The sequence below is a fragment of the Procambarus clarkii genome, chromosome 22 (genome assembly GCF_040958095.1).
Source record: "Procambarus clarkii isolate CNS0578487 chromosome 22, FALCON_Pclarkii_2.0, whole genome shotgun sequence".
In the NCBI taxonomy this organism is placed as follows: domain Eukaryota; kingdom Metazoa; phylum Arthropoda; class Malacostraca; order Decapoda; family Cambaridae; genus Procambarus; species Procambarus clarkii.
Window position 1 is genome coordinate 26,924,901 of NC_091171.1, and position 8,366 is coordinate 26,933,266.

The following is an 8,366-nucleotide window of genomic DNA, read 5'->3' on the forward strand; positions in this document are numbered from 1 at the left end:
GAAGGGGGTGAAGGGTAGGGAAGGTGGTGAAAGGTAGGGAAGGTGGTGAAGGGTAGGGAAGGTGATGCAGGGTAGGGAAGGTGGTGAAGGGTAGGGAAGGTGGTGAAGGGTAGGGAAGGTGGTGAAGGGTAGGGAAGGTGGTGAAGGGTAAGGAAGGTGATGAAGGGTATTGAAGGTGGTGAAGGGTAGGGAAGGGGGTGAAGGGTAGGGAAGGTGGTGAAAGGTAGGGAAGGTGGTGAAGGGTAGGGAAGGTGATGCAGGGTAGGGAAGGTGGTGAAGGGTATTGAAGGTGGTGAAGGGTAGGGAAGTTTATGAAGGGTAGGGAAGGTGGTGAAGGGTAAAGCAGGTGGTGAAGGGTAGGGAAGTTTGTGAAGGGTAAGGAAGGTGATGAAGGGTATTGAAGGTGGTGAAGGGTAGGGAAGGGGGTGAAGGGTAGGGAAGGTGGTGAAAGGTAGGGAAGGTGGTGAAGGGTAGGGAAGGTGGTGAAGGGTAGGGAAGGTGGTGAAGGGTAGGGAAGGTGGTGAAGGGTAGGGAAGGTGGTGAAGAGTCATGTTTTATAATAATATTTACAAATTCTAAAAAACACAAAACCGTATTAAACGCGACGAAAGCAAAGAAATGCCGTTTTAAAAACCTATTGAAAACAAGAAAGTGTTTACTGGGAAAACATTTAACTTTTCGTGTGTACCAAGAGAACGAAAAAGTTGATCATCGCAAAATTGAAATTTCATGAACTGGAACAGTAAGGAACGTTCAATGATAGACGTTCAATGAACACAGGAATGAACAAAACCTCAGGATAAGTAATAAGTCTTTAATGACATCAAACTTCTGTCTGTAATTGTGACAAGAGACCCTTAAGGTTTCAGATTTAAAATATAAGGAAAGAGCACTTGTTGGACTAAATTATAAATACTGGTTGGAGGGTAAATACTGGTTGGAGGGTAAATACTGGTTGGAGGGTAAATACTGGTTGGAGGGTAAATACTGGTTGGAGGGTAAATACTGGTTGGAGGGTAAATACTGGTTGGAGGGTAAATACTGGTTGGAGGGTAAATACTGGTTGGAGGGTAAATACGGGTTGGAGGGTAAATACTGGTTGGAGGGTAAATACTGGTTGGAGGGTAAATACTGGTTGGAGGGTAAATACTGGTTGGAGGGTAAATACTGGTTGGAGGGTAAATACTGGTTGTTAGGTCAATACTGGTCTGGTAACAGGGTTGTTGAATTATGGAATAAATTATCCATTAATATTATAAACGTGTGGTTTGATGGATTGTTTCAAGCGTAGGTTAAACAAATGAAAAACAAGTTTCAGTGAATGTAAACGAGATCTGATCTCCTTTTTTGAGGGCTATAGGCCTTTCGCAGTTTCCTAGACTCTTACAATAAGTAATTCACCTGTTAATGGTAATTAAATTCCTGACAAGGAACCAATCAATTAGGAGATATATAATATTCATCATATACTATCTGAATTATTTACACTTCAACGACACAAAATATGAAATCTCGGAGCAAAAATTCTCGCTGGATTAATGCATGGATTGAAGGTGGTCGCTCGGGGCAGCCGAGAGCAGAGCAATGCCCAGACCAGTTATATTTCTCGAATATATTGAAGTCTTCAGAAGAAGTAAGTTCATATGATGATTTCCCTTCACTTGTTCGCTGCTCGGCCTTGTCCCGCGGGGTCTTGTGGGGTTATACCTCGTCCTGGTGGGACAGCTATACCTAGTCCTGCTGGAGCAGCTATACCTAGTCCTGGTGGGGGCAGCTATACCTAGTCCTGCTGGAGCAGCTATACCTAGTCCTGGTGGGGCAGCTATACCTAGTCCTGGTGGGGCAGCTATACCTAGTCCTGGTGGGGGCAGCTATGCCTAGTCCTGGTGGGGGCAGCTATACCTAGTCCTGGTGGGGACAGCTATACCTAGTCCTGGTGGAGGCAGCTATACTTAGTCCTGGTGGGGGCAGCTATACCTAGTCCTGGTGGAGGCAGCTATACCTAGTCCTGGTGGGGGCAGCTATACCTAGTCCTGGTGGGGGCAGCTATACCTAGTCCTGGTGGGGACAGCTATACCTAGTCCTGGTGGAGGCAGCTATACTTAGTCCTGGTGGGGGCAGCTATACCTAGTCCTGGTGGGGCAGCTATACCTAGTCCTGGTGGAGGCAGCTATACCTAGTCCTGGTGGAGGCAGCTATACCTAGTCCTGGTGGGGCAGCTATACCTAGTCCTGGTGGGGGCAGCTATACTTAGTCCTGGTGGAGGCAGCTATACCTAGTCCTGGTGGGGCAGCTATACCTAGTCCTGGTGGGGCAGCTATACCTAGTCCTGGTGGAGGCAGCTATACCTAGTCCTGGTGGGGCAGCTATACCTAGTCCTGGTGGGGACAGCTATACCTAGTCCTGGTGGAGCACCTATACCTAGTCCTGGTGGAGCAAATTCTAATTTCAATTGATCATAAAGCTTTCATTGGATATAATGACGATGTATGTTGCTGAGAAGGCCAAAAGGAGCTTTAATAAATGTCATCAAAAGAAAATAGAAGGCATTAACGTAAGCCTCACAACACAAAACTTCCATTGGAATTAAAGCTCACTTTGGACTACGTGCTGAGAACCTGAACTTGACTAACCCGAGTGGGTTTTAATCGAAGGTCGCAACGCTCATTCATCTTGAGACGTCCTCGAGCTTCTTAGACAACATGTCCTAAAGAGCACCAAAAAGACACATTCACCCAAGTAGGGTCTTTGGGAAGGGCAGTATAACACTTGCTGACCCTCTCTAACTAATTTGTTATATCTGACCACAACTTTTTGGGGAACCCGGCCGCATGAAGTGTTGTTTTTTAAAGCACTGATTGATTTCATACTATCATCAGGTTGTTGTATGTTCGTTGGCTGGTCGTTCTGATCAGACCATTTTAGCCAGCCAGTCATTATTTTACCAGTTAAAGAAAAATTGTTAAACGATGCTATAAGAGAAGTGCATTTACTTCATATCAATGAATCTGTCGATCATGTTATCATGGATGTTGAAGAGATGTTGTGAGATAATTTTGTGTAAATGTTAATCACATTTACTGAGATGTGTGAAGTGAGAGAGAGATAATTTATCAAGACCTGAGGCCTTCAAAAAACCCAGTTTATTGATAAATGAAACATTTTGGTTTTGCAACCCATGGGAGTCTTCTGTTCACATTGTAATTCCTTATTTAATATTTAATTTACCCAAAACATAAGCAAAATATGATATCAAGGCCTTTACTGTATTTCGTGAATTGTAAGTCCTCAAGATATTGACCAAAGTCCAACAAAGTATCAAAAAGGCCAATAAATCTTTACCCAGACAGTTGCTTTAGAGAGAGAGAGAAAGAGAGAGAGAGAGAGAGAGAGAGAGAGAGAGAGAGAGAGAGAGACAAACAGACAAACAGACACACAAATCCATAAACCTTAACAAGAGGAAAGAACATGCGAGCGTCTAAGACACACACAAACAATACACCAAGAAAGAAGGGGGGGGGGGGGGGGGAAGAGTCGTCTACCGTGAGTCAAGATCCAAGTTCCCGAGAAGTGGACCAAATACAAGTTGGTTGAGAGTCACAGAGGAGGGCGCCGAGGCCCTCCCCAGGACGCAGGTCTGGGTGCCGTCCCACACGCTGGAGTGCCTTTGCGTGTTGGCACCAGAGCCAAACACTTCTTACTTTTTTTTTGAGGGAAGGAAATAGATGAAAAACAATGCAAATCTGACTCCTTCCGCAAGTGTATCAATCATGTTATTGTTTATATTTTGTTTAAACAACCTGAAATTGATTACTTTTTACGAGGAAATCTCTTTATTGCTTAAGGTGTTATTTCGTGGCAGAAGGTAACGTTCCACGCCAGAAGGTAACGTTCCACCCCCAGAAGGTAACGTTCCACCCCCAGAAGGTAACGTTAAACCCCCAGAAGGTAACGTTCCACCCCCAGAAGGTAACGTTCCACCCCCAGAAGGTAACGTTCCACGTCAGAAGGTAACGTTCCACCCCCAGAAGGTAACGTTCCACGTCAGAAGGTAACGTTCCACCCCCAGAAGGTAACGTTCCACGTCAGAAGGTAACGTTCCACCCCCAGAAGGTAACGTTCCACGTCAGAAAGTAACGTTCCACCCTCAGAAGGTAACGTTCCACGTCAGAAGGTAACGTTCCACGCCAGAAGGTAACGTTCTACGCCAGAAGGTAACGTTCCACGCCAGAAGGTAACGTTCCACGCCAGAAGGTAACGTTCTACGCCAGAAGGTAACGTTCCACGCCAGAAGGTAACGTTCCACGTCAGAAGGTAACGTTCCACGCCAGAAGGTAACGTTCCACGCCAGAAGGTAACGTTCCACGCCAGAAGGTAACGTTCCACGCCAGAAGGTAACGTTTCACTCCCAGAAGGTAACGTTCCACGCCAGAAAGTAACGTTCTACCCCCAGAAGGTAACGTTCCACCCCAAGAAGGTAACGTTCCACGCCAGAAGGTAACGTTCCACCCTCAGAAGGTAACGTTCCACGCCAGAAAGTAACGTTCCACCCCCAGAAGGTAACGTTCCACGCCAGAAGGTAACGTTCCACCCCCAGAAGGTAACGTTCCACGCCAGAAAGTAACGTTCCACCCCCAGAAGGTAACGTTCCACGCCAGAAGGTAACGTTCCACCCCCAGAAGGTAACGTTCCACGCCAGAAAGTAACGTTCCACCCCCAGAAGGTAACGTTCCACGCCAGAAAGTAACGTTCCACCCCCAGAAGGTAACGTTCCACGCCAGAAGGTAACGTTCCACGCCAGAAGGTAACGTTCCACCCCCAGAAGGTAACTTCTGTAGACTTCTGTAGAATATATTAGTAGACTAATATATTATTTTTATATGAGAAAGAGACACATATATATTCAAGAAAATACAAACAGAGGCAGACAGTCTGAATGAGACAGAGACATACAGACATACATAGACAGGCAGACAGTCTGAATGAGACAGAGACATACAGACATACATAGACAGGCAGACAGTCTGAATGAGACAGAGACATACAGACATACATAGACAGGCAGACAGTCTGAATGAGACAGAGACATACAGACATACATAGACAGGCAGACAGTCTGAATGAGACAGAGACATACAGACATACATAGACAGGCAGACAGAAACACGCTTGCGGAGAGAACGGGTCGAATAGGGCAGAGAGAGAGAGAGAGACAGGAAGGCAAGAAGATAAACAGAGACAGACAGACAGACAGACAGAAGCAGACAGATACAGATAAAGATAGGGTGAGAAGAAAGGAGAAGGAGGGGGGCAGAGGGGGATATTTGGAAAGAAGGAAGGAAAGAGGGTAAGACAGGAAGAGGAGAGTGGGGGGGGGGAGAGAATGAGAGAGAGGAAAAGGAACAGAAGAAAGGAGAAGGTTGAGAGGAGAGAAAGTGGGACAGGGAGAATGGGAAGGAGGGAGGGATAGGGAAAGAGAGATGAGAGAGGGGGAGATTGTGGGAAGGGGGGGGGGGGGAGTGGTGATAGGAGGAGAGACACCCGGCTGGAAGGAACGTGCCAGGATATGTCAGGATGAGAAGAGAGGCAGAAAGACAATACGAAAATGACATCACAAGCAAGGCAAAGACTCAGCCTAAATTGCTGCACAGCCACATCAGGAGAACAACAACAGTAAACGAACAGGTTATGAAATTAAGGATAGGGGCGGAAGGATTCACTACAAATGACAAGGAAGTGTGTGAGGAACTGAATAAGAAATTCCAGGAGGTCTTCACCTTAGAGCAAGGAGAAATCCCAGAGATAAGAGAGGGAATAGTTACCCAGGAACCACTGGAAGAGTTTGAGATTACCAGCGGGGAAGTAAAGAAGTGTTTAATTGAGTTTATGTGACAAAGGCTATAGGCCCAGATGGAATCTCCCCTTCGATACTAAAGGAAGGAGCAGAAGCACTGTGGCTGCCACTCTCCATAGTGTATAACAAATCACTGGCAACAGGGGAACTGTCAGAAATTTGGAAAGCAGCTAATGTAGTTCCGATATACAAGAAAGGGGATAGACAGGAGGCACTGAACTACAGGCCAGTTTCCCTGACCTGCATACCATGCAAGCTGATGGAGAAGATTGTGCGAAGAAAGCTAGTGGAACATCTGGAGCGAAAGAACTTTGTAACACAGCACCAACATGGGTTCAGGGATGGCAAGTCCTGCCTCACAGGGCTAATACAATTCTACGACCAGCAAAAAAATATCAGGATAGAAAGAGAGGGGTGGGCAGACTGTATATTTTTGGATTGCCAGAAAGCCTTTGATACAGTACCACACAAGAGACTAGTGAAAAAGCTGGAGATACAGGCTGGAATGAAAGGGAAGGTACTCCGTTGGATAAGGGAGTACCTAAGCGACAGAAGACAACGAGTCACTGTGAGAGATGAAGTCTCAGATTGGCGTGACGTCACAAGTGGAGTCCCGCAGGGGTCAGTACTTGGACCTATACTATTTCTGGTATGTGTAAATGATCTCCCAGAGGGTATAGACTCGTTTCTCTCAATGTTTGCCGATGATGCAAAAATTATGAGGAGGATTGAAACAGAGGATGATAGTAGAAGACTACAGGACGGCCTAGACAGACTGAATGAATGGTCCAACAAATGGCTGCTAAAGTTCAACCCGAGTAAATGCAAAGTAATGAAACTAGGCGGTGGAAACAGGAGGCCAGACAGAGTATACAGAATAGGAGATGAAGTACTTAATAAAACTGACAGAAAGATCTTGGAATTGATATCACTCAAAATCTGTCTCCTGAAGCCCACATAAAAAGAATTACGTCTGCGGCATATGCGAGGCTGGCTAACATCAGAACAGCCTTCTGGAACCTGCGTAAGGAATCATTCAGAATCTTGTATACCACATACGTAAGACCAATCCTGGAGCATGCGGCCCCGGCATGGAGCCCTTACCTTGTCAAGCACAAGACGAAACTGGAAAAAGTTCAGAGGTGTACTACTAGGCTAGTCCCAGAACTAAGAGGCATGAACTACGAGGAAAGGCTGCGGGAAATGCACCTCACGACACTGGAAGACAGAAGAGTAAGAGGAGACATGATCACCACCAACAAAATTCTCAGAAGAATCGACAGGGTAGAGAAGGATAAACTTTTTAATACGGGTGGGACGCGAACAAGGGGACACAGGTGGAGACTGAGTACCCAAATGAGCCACAGGGACGTTAGAAAGAACTTTTTCAGTGTCAGAGTAGTTAACACGTAGAATGCACTAGGAAGTGATGTGGTGGAGGCTGACTCCATACACAGTTTCAAATGTAGATATGATAGAGCCCAGTAGGCTCAGGAATCTGTACACCAGTTGATTGACATTTGGGAGGCGGGACCAAAGAGCCAGAGCTAAACCCTCACTACTTCAGTTCTCCTCTTCAGAACAGGAGAGATTCCTGAAATAGAAGGAATTCAGAGGACATATACGGCTCGCAGAGACACGATAAAGTGCCTAAAATATTGGAATCATCTCAAAGTTCTCCAAATTAACTCACTAGAAAGAAGACCAGAGAGATATCAAATAATACATGCATGAAAGGTACTGGAGGGCCAGGTACCAAATTTGCACAGTAAAATAACAATATACTGGAGTGAACGATATGGAAGGAAATAGAGAATAGAACCAGTGAAGAGTAGAGGTGCCATAGGCACAATCAGAGAACACTGTGCTTATCAGAGGTCCGCGGTTGTTCAGTAGCCTCCCAGCAAGTATAACAAATATTGCCGGAACAAAAGTGGAAATCTTAAAAAAAACTGGGCAGTTTTATGAAAGAAGTGCCGGACCAACCGGGTTGTAGTGAATATGTGTGCCTGCGGGCCGCTCCAAGCAACAGCCTGTTGGACCAAGCTCTCAAAAGTCAAGTCTGGCCCCCAAGTCGGGATTGGGAAGTAGAAGTACTCCCAAAACTGCATCCATGTAAAATCCAGATACAGAGGAGAGAGAGAAAGAGAGAGAGACAGAGAGAGAGAGAGAGAGAGAGAGAGAGAGAGAGAGAGAGAGAGAGAGAGAGAGAGAGAGAGAGAGAGAGAGAGAGAGAGAGAGAGAGAGAGAGAGAGAGAGAGAGAGAGAGAGAGAGAAAGAGAGAGAGAGAGAGAGAGAGAGAGAGAGAGAGAGAGAGAGAGAGAGAGAGAGAGAGAGAGAGAGAGAGAGAGAGAGAGAGAGAGAGAGAGAGAGAGAGAGAGAGAGAGAGAGAGAGAGAGAGAGAGAGAGAGAGAGAGAGAGAGAGAGAGAGAGAGAGAGAGAGAGAGAGAGAGAGGTGACATGATAGAGATGTATAAACTACTCATGGGGATTGGCAGAGTGAATAAAAAGG